Genomic DNA, 20,512 nt, shown 5'->3' with positions numbered 1-20,512 from the left:
AAGGTCGACTACGATTTGAGAAGTATGAAAACAAGAATGCTCTGAGAGCACAATATCCCCCGCTGGCAACTATATCTACGCTATAAGTGCTTAATACACCCTCATGAAATTGTTGAAGTACAAGTTTAGGAATCAAGGGACAGAACTCTGGTGAAATGTGACCGACTTGAACGAAATTGTAATATGCGTATTACTGACAGATACCAAAGCCTTTTGCAAAGTTTCGGAAAATTCCTGCAAAAACTGTGAGAGGAGTTGATGTCAGAAGACGAGCACACTTTCATGAAATTGTCAAAGTACAAGTTTGGTAATCAAGGGCCGTAACTCTGAAAAAACTGAACTCGATTGTAATATGCGTGTTACCGACATAGAGCAAAGCCTTTTGCTAAGTTTCGTGAAATTCCTCCAAGAATCGTGAGAGGAGTTCATTTCAGAAGACGACCACACCCTCATGAAATTGTCAAAGTACAAGTTTGGTAATCAAGGGCTGTAACTCTGGTAAAATAGGACTGAATTGAACGAAATTGCAATATGCGTATTACCGACATATAACAAAGAATCCTGCCAATTTTCGTGAAATTCCTCCAAAAATTCTGAGAGGAGTCGATTTCAGAAGGTGAGCACCTTTCCTGGGACTGACGGACATCGCCACGACATAATCCCCCTTCGGGCCTTTCGGCCAGCGGGGGATAAAAATTACAAGAAATATTAAATAAAACGTTCCTTCCTTCCTCAACTTGTGAATTCTAGTAAAAGTTTAGTTCCAAAGTGCAAAATTCAAAGCCGTTCGTGAGTTTTCAGATTGCGCCATGATAATAACAACTTTCCTGAACTCTGACCGTTCCCATGATTCATTGCCAAGTCATCGCGGAAGCCGGGATCTTTCTTCCGCTCCACTGTGTTGGCGTTTGTAGCTGACGCTAACTGCTATGTAGGTAAGATCAAAGATGACTAAAAGATGGATGACTGCACGGGTCCGATTTTCTGATGTGCTCTGAGGATAATACGATCAAAGTGCCCCGTCCGTCTACCCTCACGGAACGGATAGACGACATGAAGTTGTGTCCCGACGTCAGCTACGTTGACATTGTCAATTATTTTATCCTTAGTGAGGGTGTTCATGGCGAGGAGCTAAGGAACTACAGAAGCATGGAGGTGTACAATTATCTACACGGAAATAAAATTGGCAAAATTAAAGGCTTAAAGGGATAGTTCGGGATTTTTGACATGAATCTGTATGGCATCCCCATCAATAGTGTCGTGCAAACACACTGACTTACCCCCGACAGCATCCTGTGAGTCCAGTTTTGGTCCAGACGAAAGTAGTCCGGCAAGTTTGTTGGGGTTACGAAAGTAAAACGTTTTTCGTCTCAGAACAGTATGTGTTCAAAAGAGTGATATATTTGCATCACAAAACCGTTGCCAAATAAAAAGTCAGACCTCGAAATCGCTTGGCACTATTTTCTCTCCCTTCTTATCACTGCGCGCTGCCGCCAGGTGACAGCGAAACGCAGACCCGCTAAGCTGGTGGGAGACCAAGGCTGCACTCGATCCACGGCTTACACACGTGATGGCACGGAGGACGTGTATAGTGGCAGCATCTGTCCCCCCAGAGAGGATCTTTTCAAAAGCAGGACAGATTATAACTGAGAGGAGAAATAGAATCAGAATTAACTAGTTAATTGCAGCAATTAAAGGAATAGGTAGGAAAAGGAAGGCGCAAAGACACCGCGCAGCGCCTGAAAACGGGTTTTCAGGCGCTGCGCACCCGTTTTCGGGCGCTGCGCGGTGTCTTTGCGCCTGCAGCGGTGCTTTGCCTGTGCTGTGGCTGAAAATAGTTCCAGATATAAATTGGTCCAGTAAATCCCTTCGTGTTAATTTGCATTGATATGTGTACTCGATGTGAATGTACAAGTCATGAGAAATAATTATAAAAAAATCTTGAGTTATTTAATTCACTTTTGTAACGACAATGCTAGCTGGACATGCCGGATTACAGCGACTACGCTAAGCTAAGCTAACCGGGGCGTTTATAGATCAGGACAATGGCTGGGTCGGCTACAAAACGCTTTGGCTCACTCATCCAACTCTAGGGACTGCAGGGACTGACTCAATTTCATCTGGGGGTGGCGTATTCCTTTAAATCAAAAATGAAATCTCAGGAGCCAAAAGAGCCGGCTCCCGAAAAAGAGCCGAAATTCCCATCACTAGTAAACGATGAATGAAACAGCCGTGGCTGTCACCTGGCGGCAGCGCGCAGTGATACCTCATCTCATCTCATTATCTCTAGCCACTTTATCCTTCTACAGGGTCGCAGGCAAGCTGGAGCCTATCCCAGCTGACTACGGGTGAAAGGCGGGGTACACCCTGGACAAGTCGCCAGGTCATCACAGGGCTGACACATAGACACAGACAACCATTCACACTCACATTCACACCTACGGTCAATTTAGAGTCACCAGTTAACCTAACCTGCATGTCTTTGGACTGTGGGGGAAACCGGAGCACCCGGAGGAAACCCACGCGGACACGGGGAGAACATGCAAACTCCGCACAGAAAGGCCCTCGCCGGCCCCGGGGCTCGAACCCAGGACCTTCTTGCTGTGAGGCGACAGCGCTAACCACTACACCACCGTGCCGCCCGCAGTGATACCGAGGGAGAGAAAATAGCGCCAAGCGATTTCGAGGTCTGACTTTTTATTTGGCAACGGTTTTGTGATGCAAATATATCTCTCTTTTGAACACGTACTGTTTTGAGACGAAAAACGTTTTACTTTCGTGACCCCGACAAACTTGCCGGACTACTTTCGTCTGGACCAAAACTGGACAAGAACTGGACTCACAGGATGCTGTCAGGGGTAAGTCAGTGTGTTTGCACGACACTATTGATGGGGATGCCATACAGATTCATGTCAAAAATCCCGAACTATCCTTTTAAAGGCTGAGGTTGAGCCTAGCCAGAGCAAAAAAAAAAAAAAAAAAGGTCAGGTCTGTCAGAGTAGTGCGATTGTATTGTATTGGTTTACAAATAATATAGTAAGTCGCTTTGGACAAACGCGTCTGCCAAATACCAAACCATAACTATAACCATATTAACCATAAGCCCCGAGCGCTAGTCTAATAGAACTCTACCAGCCTACTGTACCGTAATGTCTCTTGTATAGGCTCAAGAAGAAAAAGCTAGGACAGAAGCATCGGCTAACCATTTTAATGCAGACGCAAATGCGGTCAAACTTTGGAAACAATAAACATCCCATACTTTAATAATTCTTTGTCTATGTATTTCTCTAAGCGTCTTCAACTTCTTAACTCCCCTGATCTTTCCAGATATTGGATGGGATTCGTAGGCTATTTGTTTACACTCGCGCTTCAGCATCGGTCGCTCTTGGATTCTCTCGACTACACACATTTATTTTTCGTCGCTTTGAATAAAAACGTCAGCTAAATGACTGTAATGTTTGAATAATGTACAATATCTAAATAACAATTCCACAGAATTAATGTTGATTAATCCATTTCTGGGGGTGTTGTTCAAGTAAAAATGGTTTTAAATTTTTTTTGTGTTTGACTTGAGGGCCGGGCAGCACGGTGGTGTAGTGGTTAGCGCTGTCGCCTCACAGCAAGAAGGTCCTGGGTTCGAGCCCCGGGGCTGGCGAGGGCCTTTCTGTGTGGAGTTTGCATGTTCTCCCCGTGTCCGCGTGGGTTTCCTCCGGGTGCTCCGGTTTCCCCCACAGTCCAAAGACATGCAGGTTAGGTTAACTGGTGACTCTAAATTGAGCGTAGGTGTGAATGTGAGTGTGAATGGTTGTCTGTGTCTATGTGTCAGCCCTGTGATGACCTGGCGACTTGTCCAGGGTGTACCCCGCCTTTCACCCGTAGTCAGCTGGGATAGGCTCCAGCTTGCCTGCGACCCTGTAGAACAGGATAAAGCGGCTAGAGATAATGAGATGAGATGAGATGAGACTTGAGGGCCACTTCATTTTGACCTGGGCCGCTAAGAATTCAGGGACACCAGCCCGAGTGGCGACCAAGCACTGAAGCTAATTTTCAGCCCTGCAAAGTGCATTAATGTTACAGATTGACGTGTGAGGTTCGAGTCAGTGGGGGTCTCTGACCTTAACAAGCTACCTGACAGCTAACTCATTTACACAGCTATAACAGTGTTTGTAGATCGCTATCAATCATTCTCATATCAGACAAGATCAGCTGTGAGCTACTGCTCACTTACGTATCCCCCCGCTCTCGCTTATATCAGAATGCAAGCAACTGAAGGAATAGGAAACTTATTATGAATGTTGACTTCAACAAATAATTAACGCTGAAACAAATAAGTAAAGAGCCGTGTCTCTCTCCGGGGATTTCAAACAGCATCCCGGGAAACCGTCATTTTGAAATAGCATTTTGCTTCTTGAAATAGCGTCAAAATCCGGCCTATTGAGGTATTTCACCTGACGTCACAGGGTCACGTGACACCCCGGTGTCCGCCATTTTGAAGGTCAAGCTAGCTAATGTCAACAACATAGTAGCTAGTATGTTACTGTAGCAATCTTTATGTTCAGTCATTTGGATGACTGTTAAAACCTTTCAGTCTCAAGTTTTTCCTTTACTGTATTTACTAGTTTACAGTAATTATGATCCGGCAGCTGTTTACACCGGATCCAGTATAAATAGCTGCCGGAGCGTGCTCCGGCTTGCTCCCCCTCAAATTAAGCAGCGCGCTCCGGCTTGCTCCCGGAGTGCTCCGGCCGAGGTTCTGGAGCGCGCTCCGGCTTGCTCCCCCTCAAATTAAGCAGCGTGCTCCGGCTTGCTCCCGGAGTGCTCCGGCCGAGGTTCTGGAGCGCGCTCCGGCTTGCTCCCCCTCAAATTAAGCAGCGCGCTCCGGCTTGCTCCCGGAGTGCTCCGGGAGCAAGCCGGAGCGCGCTGCTTAATTAGTCTCAAGTTTTAATTAGTCTCAAGTTTAGTCTCAATTAGCTGCTTAATCAGTCTCAAGTTTTTCCTTTACTGTATTTACTAGTTTACTGTAATTATGATCCGGCAGCTGTTTACACCGGATCCAGTGTAAATAGCTGCCAGAGCGCGCTCCGGCTTGCTCCCCCTCAAATTAAGCAGTGCGCTCCGGGAGCAAGCCGGAGCGCGCTGCTTAATTTGAGGGGGAGCAAGCCGGAGCGCGCTGCTTAATTTGAGGGGGAGCAAGCCGGAGCGCGCTGCTTAATTTGAGGGGGAGCAATCCGGAGCGCGCTGCTTAATTTGAGGGGGAGCAAGCCGGAGCGCGCTGCTTAATTTGAGGGGGAGCAAGCCGGAGCGCGCTCCGGCAGCTATTTACACTGGATCCGGTGTAAATAGCTGCCGGATCATAATTACAGTAAACTAGTAAATACAGTAAAGGAAAAACTTGAGACTGAAAGGTTTTAACAGTCATCCAAATGACTGAACGTAAACATTGCTACAGTAACATACCAGCTATGATGTTGTTGACATTAGCTAGTGCTAACAGCTAGTTGCTAATACACTGCTACAACTACACCGACCCTAAGAATACAGTTCTTGGTCATTGCCTGGTAACAGCAAATTTATAACGGGCCATGTCTCAACAGACTAAGAAGTTATTTCAATGACATTTAATAACATTTTGTTTATCCTGAGGACCGAAAGTAAATGAAAATGTGAACAAACCTTAGCTGTAATAAGATGGCGACCACCGGCTCCAGGGACGACCCGCTGATGTAGGCATGTTACCCAACCTGACACAAAATATTTGTAGGCATCCAAACTCTTATACGCTTTCAGATCAATACCTGTGTATGGCGATGGGTTTTTAATGACATAGGTATACAGATCATGTGGGCCGAAGTCAGGTAAAGACGAGGGCTTCGTGTACTTCCGTACGTCAGTGAACAATCCTGGTGGAAGCAGGTAAACGTCGTTCTCTAAGCCTGCTAACCTCAATTTTTGCAAATACCTCTCCCTCTGCTCGCCCTGTAAATGCCCTGCGTCGCTGGATAGTGAAGGTGTTTTCTGCATCTCGCTCCTTTTTCTTTTATGTTTTTCGTTTGTCGCCTTCCTCGCATTCAAACTGATTCGAGCCGTGACGTCCAAAATGGCAGCCTAACGATGCATCACATGACTTGGTCACGTGGGTGAAAAACCTCAATATGTTTCGTAAATACATTCAGTCGGTAACCAGCAAGTCGATGTGCGACAGACCTGAAATCGGTATATACGGTATAGAACCCCAAGCTGAAGCTCGGTACCAAATATCAAGCAGTTGTAATTTGTAGTTGCTGAGAAAAGTGTTATGAAAATTTTGTAAACCCACCCTATACGTTTTGTAAATACATTCAGTCGATAAACAGGAAGTTGATGTGCAACAGACCTGAACACAGTATACACGCTAAAGAACCCCAAGCTGAAGCTTGGTACCAAGTACCAAGTGGCTATGATTTGTGGTTGCTGAGAAAAAGGGTGTTTCGGACGGACAGAGGTAAACCAGTATACCCCCCTCCTTCAAAGCGGGGGTATAAATAATAATTATAGATAACAAGTAGGGCTGTAACGATACACCCAACTCACGATTCGATTCGTATCGTGATTTTTGACCCACGATTCGATACGCCCACGATTTTTTTAAAATATTTTTTTAAAGTAGTAAATTTGACTTATTAACATTTACTTACTTACATTAACTATTTAATAACAAATAATTCAGACCACTGCAGAGAATGAGTAATATGTATGCAAAAATGAACAAATGTATATCCAAAGATTGTTTTATTTCTCAAAATAATACTGTTGAGCCGGAAGCTCTGTTTTTTTCGGTTCTGAAAAAGTCATTTTTCCAAATCGTATAAATCCGTTAAGATTTTTTTTTGGGGGGGGGGGGGGGGGGGGGGGGGGTGGCTCTCTCACTGTCTCACTCTCATAGGGCCAATGATTTTCTGTGATCGCGGAAAACAGATGGAAATTACGGAATTTTTATGGTGAAACATTGCTCGCGTGTCAAAATGTAACTGCCGCAGAAGGCTTCCGCCCAAGCAGACACGCCTTCAGTGTTGCCAGATATTGCTAACGTTTTCCACCCCAAAATATGTTCAAAACCAGCCAAAAAGCACCTAAACCTGCCCAATCTGGCAACACTGCATGCCTTTCCGGCCAAGTGATTGTGATTGGCTTGTGGCACACCTAGCCAGCCAATGAGCTGCTTGTTTACAGATTCGCTCCCCGCGTCGCAACCAGAATGGCGACCGCTTAAAAGAAATGAATGCTCTGCCAGTGGCGAGTGTGGACGTTGCGTGACTCGCAGAAGATTGTCGCAGGTCGGGGAAAAACGACTTACTAATAGATATAAAAAAAAAGTAATTTAAGTAAGTTTAAAATGTAATTTAAATAAAAAGTAAAGTATTCATAAATTGAAGTTTGGAAGCGCCTCTGTTTTTGGGCTGAGGAGAAGTTTGAAAGGGTGTACCACGATTCTGCCTTCTTGTATCGCGATACGGATCGTGGCTCTGCGTATCGCGATTTTGATTTCGATACGCATATTGTTACAGCCCTAATAACAAGGCAATTTTATGAGCAGTATGTCAAGCTTTCAAGCTAGCATTAGCTACCTAGGTAGTTATGTTAGTCAGCTAATCATACAATACAAAACCTAACCTTATTTTTAAAAAGCTTCACTCGGTTTTTATTTAAACTGAGATGAGGCAGGGCAAATCGCTAACTAAGGGCTATATTTTTGAACCAATGCAACTCTAATTTGCTCGTTAATACTGGAGTTTTGTATTTGTTTGTATTTTATTTGTATTTTGTTAAGGCACACGCTATTTTTCAGTATATCTGCTCTGTTACTATGGCTGCCTGAGTGCAGCAGTGCAAAAGGAGGTGTAACAGTCTAAATCTGTTGATGCAGTGGGATATTTTTGTACCCATCTTAGTCCAAAAATACACATTACTGCCTCCAAAAACCCATCTCAGCGCAGGTGCAGGGATAGGACAACGTTTTACTGACAAAGTCCTGTCCCAGTTATTAACACCCAGTTTTGTGGATGTATGTAATATTTTTTTCACTCTTCTCCAACATGAACAGGCAGCCTCACCAGAATACTAACTAATAAATAAAACTAGAAGGGCATGCGGTAAAGTGCCTACTTCCGCCAAGCCACACATTATCAATATCAAAATCAGATCACTGGAACCTAGGATAATACTAAAGCTGGACACCAAAATTCATCAAAATCCATTCACTACTTTTTGAATTATGTTGGGAAGAGAGGGAAAAAAAATTCCTGGATCTGCATACATATCTGGATCCTGGATCTGCATACATATCCGGATTTGCATCAAAATCTAATCGATTGTTCCTTGGCCCATGGCCCACCTTTCCACCAAATTTCATCTAAATCAATTCACTAAAATATAATCAATTGTTCACTGGCACATGGCCCACCTTTCCACCAAATTTCATCAAATTCCGTTCACTACTTTTTGAGTTATGCTGGGAACAGGCAAAAAAAAAATCCTGGATCCGCATACATATCTGGATCCTGGATCTGCATACATATCTGGATTTGCATCAAAATCTAATCTAATCTATTGTTCCGTGGCCCATGGTCCACCTTTCCACCAAATTTCATCCAAATCAATTCACTAAAATATAATCAATTGTTCATTGGCACATGGCACATCCGCATACGTATCTGGATCCATACACACACATCTGAATACTGGATCTGCATACATATCCAGATTTGCATCAAAATCTATCAATTGTTCTTTGGCACATGGCCCACCTTTCCACCAAATTTCATCCAAATCCATTCACTACTTTTTGAGTTATGTTGGGAAAAGGCAAAAAAAAAAAAATCCTGGATCCGCATACATATCTGGATCCTGGATCTGCATACCTTTCTGGATCCACATACATATCCAAATTTGCATCAAAATCTAAGTAATTGTTCCTTGGCCCATGGCCCACCTTTCCAACAAATTTCATCCAAATCCGTTCACTATTTTTTTGAGTTACATTGGGAACAAAAAAAACCCTTCGATCCGCATACGTATCTGGATCCATACACACACATCTGAATACTGGATCTGCATACATATCCAGATTTGCATCAAAATCTATCAATTGTTCTTTGGCCCAGGGCCGACCTTTCTACCAAATTTCATCCAAATCCATTCACTACTTTTTGAGTTAGTTACATTGGGAACAGATAAATAAACTTGACAAATGGAGGTGAAAACATAACATCCTCCAACAAAGTTGGTGGAGGTAAAAAAAAAAAATGAAAAAAATTACTTGGCTGTCAATAACAAAAGGCATGAAGCCTAAACTGCACAGAAATCCAATCTCCGACACACAGTAACAAAATAACCAGCTTCTTTTACTTAATAGTCTCAGCATGAATGTTGGAAGGAAGCCAAAATCATTCAAATTTGCATTTTACACAAGGATCAATTCCCTGCTCTCAATGTATACTCTACTTTCACTTTCTCTCTCTTGCACTGGCCTTCCTTTACATTGAGCCTTGCCCTACATTCAGCAAATCTAAAAAAAAACTAAAACACACACACACACACACACACACACACACACAAAGATGCAACAGCTCTACACTGTACACAAATACAACTATAAAACACAAAGTGCTTTTCACTGTTGCGAAGCAGATTATCTACAGTTCTCTCGGGCACAGGGCTTTAATACAACCCCGATTCCAAAAAAGTTGGGACAAAGTACAAATTGTAAATAAAAATGGAATGCAATAATTTACATATCTCAAAAACTGATATTGTATTCACAATAGAACATAGACAACATATCAAATGTCGAAAGTGAGACATTTTGAAATTTCATGCCAAATATTGGCTCATTTGAAATTTCATGACAGCAACACATCTCAAAAAAGTTGGGACAGGGGCAATAAGAGGCTGGAAAAGTTAAAGGTACAAAAAAGGAACAGCTGGAGGACCAAATTGCAACTCATTAGGTCAATTGGCAATAGGTCATTAACATGACTGGGTATAAAAAGAGCATCTTGGAGTGGCAGCGGCTCTCAGAAGTAAAGATGGGAAGAGGATCACCAATCCCCCTAATTCTGCGCCGACAAATAGTGGAGCAATATCAGAAAGGAGTTCGACAGTGTAAAATTGCAAAGAGTTTGAACATATCATCATCTACAGTGCATAATATCATCAAAAGATTCAGAGAATCTGGAAGAATCTCTGTGCGTAAGGGTCAAGGCCGGAAAACCATACTGGGTGCCCGTGATCTTCGGGCCCTTAGACGGCACTGCATCACATACGGACATGCTTCTGTATTGGAAATCACAAAATGGGCTCAGGAATATTTCCAGAGAACATTATCTGTGAACACAATTCACCGTGCCATCCGCCGTTGCCAGCTAAAACTCTATAGTTCAAAGAAGAAGCCGTATCTAAACATGATCCAGAAGCGCAGACGTCTTCTCTGGGCCAAGGCTCATTTAAAATGGACTGTGGCAAAGTGGAAAACTGTTCTGTGGTCAGACGAATCAAAATTTGAAGTTCTTTATGGAAATCAGGGATGCCGTGTCATTCGGACTAAAGAGGAGAAGGACGACCCAAGTTGTTATCAGCGCTCAGTTCAGAAGCCTGCATCTCTGATGGTATGGGGTTGCATTAGTGCGTGTGGCATGGGCAGCTTACACATCTGGAAAGACACCATCAATGCGGAAAGGTATATCCAGGTTCTAGAGCAACATATGCTCCCATCCAGACGACGTCTCTTTCAGGGAAGACCTTGCATTTTCCAACATGACAATGCCAAACCACATACTGCATCAATTACAGCATCATGGCTGCGTAGAAGAAGGGTCCGGGTACTGAACTGGCCAGCCTGCAGTCCAGATCTTTCACCCATAGAAAACATTTGGCGCATCATAAAACGGAAGATACGACAAAAAAGACCTAAGACGGTTGAGCAACTAGAATCCTACATTAGACAAAAATGGGTTAACATTCCTCTCCCTAAACTTGAGCAACTTGTCTCCTCAGTCCCCAGACGTTTACAGACTGTTGTAAAGAGAAAAGGGGATGTCTCACAGTGGGAAACATGGCCTTGTCCCAACTTTTTTGAGATGTGTTGTTGTCATGAAATTTAAAATCACCTAATTTTTCTCTTTAAATGATACATTTTCTCAGTTTAAACATTTGATATGTCATCTATGTTCTATTCTGAATAATATATGGAATTTTGAAACTTCCACATCATTGCATTCCGTTTTTATTTACAATTTGTACTTTGTCCCAACTTTTTTGGAATCGGGGTTGTACTTCTGCAGTTTGTTCAGCATAAAACCAGAGTCATTGCGGATATCACAACTTGAAGAATAACTCAACCTTTCACACTTCCAACGACACAGCAGATACATAATTAGTGTATCATGACCCGTAAGCACCCAGTTCCACTGATGGGCATTTGACAGGAAACAAATAAAGGATTAAATATGACTCATATACACTCACTGGCCACTTTAACAGGAACTTGTTCTTTATTCTTCCTGTTCTTGGCTGCAGGAGTGGAACCCAATGTGTTGTTCTGTTTTCTGTAGCATGCTGAGATGCTTTTCTGCTCACCACGGTTGTAAAGAGTGATTATATGAGTTACTATATCCTTCCGGGGCGGCACGGTGGTGTAGTGGTTAGCGCTGTCGCCTCACAGCAAGAAGGTCCGGGTTCGAGCCCAGCAGCTGGCGAGGGCCTTTCTGTGCGGAGTTTGCATGTTCTCCCCGTGTCCGCGTGGGTTTCCTCCGGGTGCTCCGGTTTCCCCCACAGTCCAAAGACATGCAGGTTAGGTTAACTGGTGACTCTAAATTGACCGTAGGTGTGAATGTGAGTGTGAATGGTTGTCTGTGTCTATGTGTCGGCCCTGTGATGACCTGGCGACTTGTCCAGGGTGTACCCCGCCTTTCACCCGTAGTCAGCTGGGTTAGGCTCCAGCTTGCCTGCGATCCTGTAGAAGGATAAAGCGGCTAGAGATAATGAGATGAGATGAGACTATATCCTTCCTGGCAAAAAATCTCGACCCAATCTGGCCATTTTCCTCTGACCTCCGTTACCAACAAGGCGTTTGTTTCCACCCACAGAACCGTCGCTCAGTCACTCGGTGTTTTTTTGTTTTTCGCACCATTCTGTGTAAACTCTAAAGACTGTTGTGTATGAAAACCCCAGGAGATCAGCAGTTTCTGAAATACTCATACTAGGGCTGTGCGATATGGGAAAAAATGAATATCCCGATACATTTTCTCCATTTCACGATATACAATATATATCTCGATATATTGAAATCTCCTCTAAAGGACCCCATGAAATCTAACTTTTACTCTTTACTGTTTTCACTACAATCCCTGCAGATTAAATAACATTCTTGGTTAACTTTACAGGTGGGTTTCAACAACACATTTTAAATTTTCATGTTCGTGATTAATCACAATTGAGTTGAAATAAGACTATTTTTATTCAACAAAGATGTCGCACAAACTGAAAAAACAATCTTGAAAATTGCTACATATGGGGTGGCTTTGGAGAACGAGGCCGCTATGGTCATTTGTTTAGCTTGTGGGGGGGTTTAGCTCGTGGGCAAGTAGTTCGGAGTTTAAGAGACTCTTCATACTGTACCGGGTGAGTTTTCAGGTGATGGAACATATTTGTAGTGCTGCTGCCTTTCGTGATGACAGGGTTTTTTTTTGCACACTTTACAAACTGGCATTTGCTGTTCCACGTCCTCCTCGCGATATCCAAAAAAATGCCAGATGACTGACCCCTTACTAGTTCTTTTAGGAACCAATTCGTCCGCTTCCATTTTTAATTTGTCGCTGAAATTGCCAGAGCTTACACGGTAGCCTATGCAACACCAGCGATTGCACGAACTGAGTCAGCGCTGGAAACCGAAACTAGAAAATCTTCCCGCAATTTCCTTTTAGCACCTAGATGTCGCCCGGGATTGGTTGGCGAGTGCGTGATGTTATTGTTTTTTTTACCCTTAGGCAGCCCCTCACGTTACTGCCTGAGGGACAGGGAGAAAACCACCGGAGAAGGTTTTAAACAAACGCAACAAACACGAAACAAACGCAAGTCGGCAGATGACCATAAAATACTCGATAGTTGCGATATAATAATTTTATGTATCTCACACAGAATTTTCAGAGATATATCGAGTATATTCGATATATCGCACAGCCCTAACTCATACCAGTCCATGTGGCACCGAGTGAAAGTCACAGTCTGAGATCACAATTTTTTCCCATTCTGATGCTTGAACATTGTGAACATTAACTGAAGCTCTTGATTTGTATCTGCATGAATTGATGCATTGTGCTGCTGTCGAGATGATAAGAGAACGGCATAAAACAGCAGGTGTATGTATGGGTGTTCCGAATAAACTGGCCGGTGAGTGTCATGTTTTAATTGTCGGCACACACGGCAAATCACAGCGCTATTCTCGTATTATGCTGTATTGTGTTTATCGATCCTGTGGGTTTTGAACTCTGTCATTCTGTCAATATTCATCATTGATCTTCTGCACGTTTCTCTTTAAAGCCTTTCTGATCTCTCTGTTAATCAGATATCTTTATATTTAACTCCTTGCGTGTTTTTAATAACCGTATTTTTTAATAATAAAAAAAAAACACGCACTTGTATGCAGGTCAGCATGTGCATTAGATTTCCACAAAAATATCTACAGCAGGGTTTTTCTAGAAAAATTTTTCTAGAAAAATTGTGCTCACCATGGCAAGGGAGCGAAGCGAAGCGACGGGGGGGGGGGGGGGGGGGGGGGGGGTATGGTGCCGGTTGTCCGTCCCCCCCCCCCCCCTCCGCCGTGCGAAGCCTTTGAAAAATTGAGGCTCCAATGGGACATTCTGAGGCTATCTGAGAGGGAAATTGTAACAAATTGTCTGTCAACATTGAAAAAGAAAGAAGTAATCTTCTTCTGCCCCGGACAGTCTTTGGCTTTCTTCCGTTTCGTGCCGCGGGATGACATCTTTAAATGCCCAAGTGTCAACAAAAACAACTCGCGAACTACTTCTGTCAAAAGCTCCGGCGCCGGTGGGTGAAAGGTCATTCAGTCTCGAGAAATCTCGCTCTACAAGTCAGCTGACCTTGTATGTAGCCCATGTCAAATCTCGCGAGAGCAGCCGCGACAACTAAACAACACGGCGCCTCAGTCTGGAAAACGCCAATTCGGATTGTTTTTGCACCGTCTGGCGGTGTATCTACTATGATTGGAATATTTTTGGAGTAATTATAACGTATTTGATGATCAGACACATTGTCGCGTGGTGTTGCTGGGATGTTTTCACGGAGAAAAGATCGTTTTGAGAAAGACTGCATGTTGTGCAGTAGCATATAAGTGCATGGCCTAAGTGTGACTTGGGGTTCAATCGGCATTTCGGTAAGGGGGCGCACGCCGAGAGTAAGAGGGCGCAGCACCCCTGTTCCCCGGTTTAGACGAAAGCCTGTACAGAGACAGAAAATATATTTGCTGAAAGTTCTGTCAGCCAGCTGATTATTTCCACAACCAAAAAAAAAAAAAACCTGCAAAAGCAATCTAATGGTCATGATGGAAACATCTGATCTGACTGGTTAATACAGTTGGACGTCTAACCACACCCTTTAATAACGCATCCATTCAAACGTAACCTCTCTGTACGACAAAGATACAAAAAATAAATTAAAAAATACATACATACGACACAGTAATCTAATGCCTTGTTTCTGATCATGAAAACACCATGACAGGATATAATACAACGGCTGTCAAGGTTCCTGTTCTACTTTCTGTCTTCTGACAAATCATCCTGGCATTAAAGTCTGATCTCCATCACCAAGATTCCTGACAGCACTGCCAATAGAGGATTTCGACGTGACGTCACAGGTCACGTGACGCCCCGGTGTCCGCCATTTTGAAGGTCAAGCTAGCTAATGTCAACAACAGTAGCTGGTATGTTACTGTAGCAATGTTTACGTTCAGTCATTTGGATGACTGTTAAAACCTTTCAGTCTCAAGTTTTTCCTTTCCTGTATTTACTAGTTTACTGAGCTAGCGCGCTCGGGCAGGCTGGGAGCGAGCGCGCTAGCTCCCAGCCTGCCCGAGCTAGCACGCTAGCTCCCAGCCTGCCCGAGCTAGCGCGCTCGCTCCCAGCCTGCCCGAGCTAGTGCGCTAGCTCCCAGCCTGCCCGAGCGCGCTAGCTCAGTAAACTAGTAAATACAGGAAAGGAAAAAATTGAGACTGAAAGGTTTTAACAGTCATCCAAATGACTGAACGTAAACATTGCTACAGTAACATACCAGCTACTGTTGTTGACATTAGCTAGTGCTAACAGCTAGCTGCTAGTGCACTGCTACAACTACACCGACCCTAATAATACAGTTCTTGGTCATTGCCTGGTAACAGCAAATTTATAACGGGCCATGTCTCAACAGACTAAGAAGTTATTTCAATGACATTTAATAACATTTTGTTTATCCTGAGGACCGAAAGTAAATGAAAATGTGAACAAACCTTAGCTGTAATTAAGATGGCGACCACCGGCTCAAGGGACGACCCACTGATGTAGGCATGTTACCCAGCCTGGTTTTTAATGACATAGGTATACAGATCATGTGGGCCGAAGTCAGGTAAAGACGAGGGCTTCGTGTACTTCCGTACGTCAGTGAACAATCCTGGTGGAAGCAGGTAAACGTCGTTCTCTAAGCCTGCTAACCTCAATTTTTGCAAATACCTCTCCCTCTGCTTGCCCTGTAAATGCCCTGCGTCGCTGGATAGTGAAGGTGTTTTCTGCATCTCGCTCCTTTTTCTTTTATGATTTTTCCCTGGTATTTCCCACACGCCTGACTGCAGGTCAGGAAGATCACCCGCGCTGCAAAGCCAGAAAAAGATAGCCTGGTAACGTGTACGGATCACGTACACCAGCATCATTGATTTTCTGGTGATATCGCTTCTTACTCGCATCATCTAGACCGGATAAAATACTCGACAATGAGACTTCGTCATGATCAACATGTGTATCGCTACCGGTAGTCGCCATATTTGTGACCGTCAAAATGGCGCCGTCTACTTGTTGACATGGCAACGGTCACGTGGGTCGAAAACCTCTATACAAGCCTAATACACAAAAAAGACGTGCGTTCTCGACAATATATTTAGCCCGATGCATCTCCTGATGTGCATATGGAGCACTTGCATGTGACGTCACAGCCGATCCAGATTGTGACAGACGCCATCTCGTCGGTCAAACGCCATATTCCGCCTTCTACTTCTACTTTTACTTCTACCTTTTCTTCTGGAAAACCCTACTATATACAATTCTACTACAACGGCTGCGGCTACAAGCTCTCCCTACCTGTGCACGTTTTTTATGTTTTTTGTGTGTATTTTTGCGTGTTGTTCGTCTGTACCGGACTTCAATATCCACTACAACCGTATGGACTTACTGGACATTGGTTTCCAGCAGAAAATGACGGTTTGTAGCGATTTCCATCGCATGCACAACATTCCGGATGAGAAAAAAAAAACATTCCGGACGAGAAAAAAAAAAAAACATTCCGGACGAGATAGCGAGACCAGCGGGGTCTCCGTGGATTGTTATCGGAAGCAAAGCGAAGGAGGCGGCGCCGGGAGCGGAAGCAAAAGCGAGGCTGCAGGCAGAGCCGGCCTGTTGACTAAGCTCAGAAAACAGCCACTCAAATCTCCACTGCCAAGCCTCTACCTCTCCAACGCCAGATCCATGGTAAACAAGACGGACGATTTGGAATTACCTTATTCTATTCTATAATCGGCTGGTCAGTGCTATACTCAATACTTAAGTGACTTACCCGTCCGATGAGGATTCTTGTTTACAAGATGCCACATCTGAGTCGCTGACAAATCCTGAATTTCTGTAGAGATAACTGTCCAGAGATTTATAGGCACGCAGTGCGTCACCACTGAACAGCGAGGGAAAGTTAATGAGGTAATTATACACGTCCGGGTATTCCGCTGGCAGTTCAAAATCCGGTCGTGAAAACTCCGTCCGGAAAGCCATAAGGGTCATAAATCTGTAGATCGTTTATTTGAGACATATATCTAGTTATCTGTTCATTAAAAAATGAGCCGTGTAGTCCGTCGGTTGAAATCGATCCATTCTGTACACGAGTGCAGCAGTATTCAGCGGTGTTTTTGACCGACAAGATGGCGGTTGTGTACTTTCCAGTCACGTGACTGCAAGATCTCTATACTTTTGAAAATCTGACACCATTGATGTATTTCATATAAACAGATTATAAACTCGAATGAATAGTGAGCAGAAATCTCCATCTGTGATGTGTAACCCTGAGTAGCCGCGATGTTCCTGACCTGCCGTTATCAAACATGGCGGACTTTAATGAACTGATTGCTGACAAGAATTAAAAGTCATCGTCATAGCTCGGGCGAATTAGACGTAATAAAAATGCTGACCTAGAAAAAAAAAAATTCAAAAGATTATGACACTGACGGTCACGTGAATAACATTGATGGCACCTGTCGAGGGGTGGGATATATTAGGCAGCAAGAGAACAGTCAGTTCTTGAAGTTGATGTGTTGGAAGCAGGAAAAATGGGCAAGCGAAAGGATCTGAGCGACTTTAACAAGGGCCAAATTGTGATGTTTAGATGACTGGGTCTGAGCATCTCCAAAACAGCACATTTTGTGGGGTGTTCCCGGTATGCAGTGGTTAGTACCTACCAAAAGTGGTCCAAGGATCCAAAGGACAACCGGTGAACTGGTGACAGGGTCATGGGGCATGAAGGCTAGCCCATATGGTCCATACCCACAGAAGAGCTACTGTAGCACAAACTACTGAAAAAATTAATACTGGCTAAAACAAAGGTATCCTTCCTTGGACCACTTTTGGTAGGTACTAATCACTGCATACCAGGAACCAGGCTTGTAATACTCGAGTCCAGAATTCGGACTCGAGTCTGACTCGTGCCCTAATTTTAAGGACTCATGACTTCATTTGGACTTGAGCGCTGATGACTCGGACTTGTGCATTAACTGCATTCGGACTTGTAAATTGGAGACGAGGACTTGTGTTTCTTCTTTATTTTTTGTAACATGACGTAATTTGGCATATGATATTTATATCTACATTAATTTTTATACTAATTTTGTGCAAGAGAATACACATTCACCTGTTCATACATCATGCTCAGGAACAAACTAACGTTAACGGTGCTAAAATGCCTGGAGAGAACGCCCTAGGATTGTCCGCTTTGCTTATACAGACTTCTTGTGCAGTGGGAAAAAATGCACTGCTACGTGTTCCATATGTAGAAGAACTATCATTTGGCAAGACTCCACCCAGAGAAGGAAGTGACACTTTATGTTCATTGCTCTGTTGATAGCGGGGCTTGCATGCTGAGCGATAAACTAGTCAGTGTTAACCCTCTCTCATGTTATTTGCCCTGTTGATAGTGGGCGGGGCTTGCTGAGCGATGAACAAGCTTTTTATCTGTAGCCTATTAATTAAAATGGGGCAGTCGAGCAGTAACGTTAGTCCGACACAGCAGCAGAGACGCTTTCACATAAAGGCAGCAACAGCCACCGTCAAATGGTGCAGTTAGAGTCTTGTTCTTGGATTCGACTCGGATCAGTAGGGGACTTGACTCAAATGCTGCTTTTCCACTACAAACGCGGCTGAGCCGTGCCGTGCTGAGTCGAGCTGAGCGGGGCTGTTGGAGTTGCATTTCGACTACAACCGCGCTGAACCGTGCTGGCTGGAAGTGGGTGGACACATTGGGTGGAGTTAGCGAAAGTGGGTGGACGTCACGTGATGTTAAGCAGCGCAAACAGTGACATCAGTGAGCTTTTAAGCGGTAGTCTCACAACCCGGATAGTAAACAATAAACATGGAGGACATGGAGTCGTTAGTGTTGCTGGTCTTGGTGCTGTGGCTTGTTGTCACCGACAACGCCAACAGATACTGGCAAGCGCGTATAGATGAGGCGAGGCGCATAAGGCTTCAGAAATTCTCGTAATTCGTAATTATTCTTCTTCCGGGTTTACGGTGTTTACAGATCTCAGCGTGCTCGCGGGGTGTGTGTGGGCATGTGAGGACACTCCTCCTCACCAATCAGTGCAAACACAGGGGAGTGTCTGCTCACGCCCCCAGCCTCACTCGGCTCGGTTTGGCTCGCTTCAGCCCCACTCCAAAACGGTGCGAGTTTTAGGGGCTAAGCAGGGCTGAAGCGAGCCGAGTCGTGCTGTTTTTTGGTAGTCGAAACGCGAGCCGTGTCGGGCTGAAGTGAGCTGAAAAAGGGTAGTGGAAAAGGGCCAAAAATTTTCTTTAATGACTTGGACTTGACTCGGACTTGAATACTGGGGACTCGAGATTGGACTCAAGGTTTCGTGATTCGACTACAACACAACACTGCCGGGAACACTCCGCAAGATGTGCCATTTTGGAGGTGCTCAGACCCAGTCATCTAGATATCACAATTTAGCCCTTGTCAAAGTCTCTCAGATCCTTATGCTTGCCCATTTTTCCTGCTTCCAACACATCGACTTCAAGAACTGACTGTTTTCTTGCTGCCTAATATATCCCACCCCTTGACAGGTGCCATTGTCATGAGATTATCAATGTTATTCACTTCACCTGTCGGTGGTCATAATGTTATGGCTGATCAATGTACGTCACATGTCTCAAAAAACAAGTCGTGTAACACAATGACATTGTCTGTCCCCGCATCTGTTTAGCGCTATAAAATCTGTATCGTATCAGATTTAAAACCACAGTGGGTGTGGCCTAAACCACGACTTTATGTTTTTAAATCGATTCCAATGCCCCTGAAAGCACCATAGAAACCCCAGATGTAGAAATATCATGGGGGCACCATGGCTCAGTCGACTAAGGTGCCATACCATAAATTCGGGGACCCGGGTTCGATTCCGACCCGAGGTCATTTCCCAATCCCTCCCCGTCTCTCTCTCCAGCTCATTTCCTGTCTCTACACTGTCCTATCCAATAAAGGTGAAAAAAGCCCCCCAAAAATCTTTAAAAGTAAATAAATATCATCACTGTCACCATGCTGTACGAATTCTGGCTCTAACAGTTCCTCAACCTCAGCTACATCACTCCAGTTGATAATAAGCGGATGTGCAACGATGTTATTTTTGTATGTACCTGCCCACTTTATTAAAATATACAAAATATAAACAAACTGGTAGACCAAGTTAAACCAGCACAACCAAGACCAGGCAGTTACTAAGGAAAAATGAACAAATGTTGTAGATGTATCGAGCATGGTATTTCTTTATCCCGTGAGCTTCAGACTGTATTTGCATGCTTTCTCATTCCTGCACGAAAGTAAAAACCTCCCACTTGCTCGAGACATACCACTAGTATCAACCAGGTTCCCTCAGAAAATAATGAACTGTTCATCCCTTATTTGTATTTGTATCCATTTAAGACATTATCTGTTCATTCTTAACAATGTATTCATATCCCAACAACCA

The 20,512-nt window shown here is 44.0% G+C and overlaps 1 protein-coding gene across 2 annotated transcripts in view; it reads right to left on the bottom strand.

Annotated features, from left to right (window-relative positions):
- Window positions 1–20,512, bottom strand: part of nsd1a (nuclear receptor binding SET domain protein 1a) — a 103,500-nt gene that overhangs the window by 55,954 nt on the left and 27,034 nt on the right. The gene's annotated exons all lie outside the window — the stretch shown is intronic.

The sequence above is a fragment of the Neoarius graeffei genome, chromosome 2, assembly GCF_027579695.1.
Source record: "Neoarius graeffei isolate fNeoGra1 chromosome 2, fNeoGra1.pri, whole genome shotgun sequence".
NCBI lineage: Eukaryota > Metazoa > Chordata > Actinopteri > Siluriformes > Ariidae > Neoarius > Neoarius graeffei.
The sequence above is the reverse complement of the archived record's forward strand: the minus strand, read 5'-3'. Positions and strand labels throughout refer to the sequence as shown.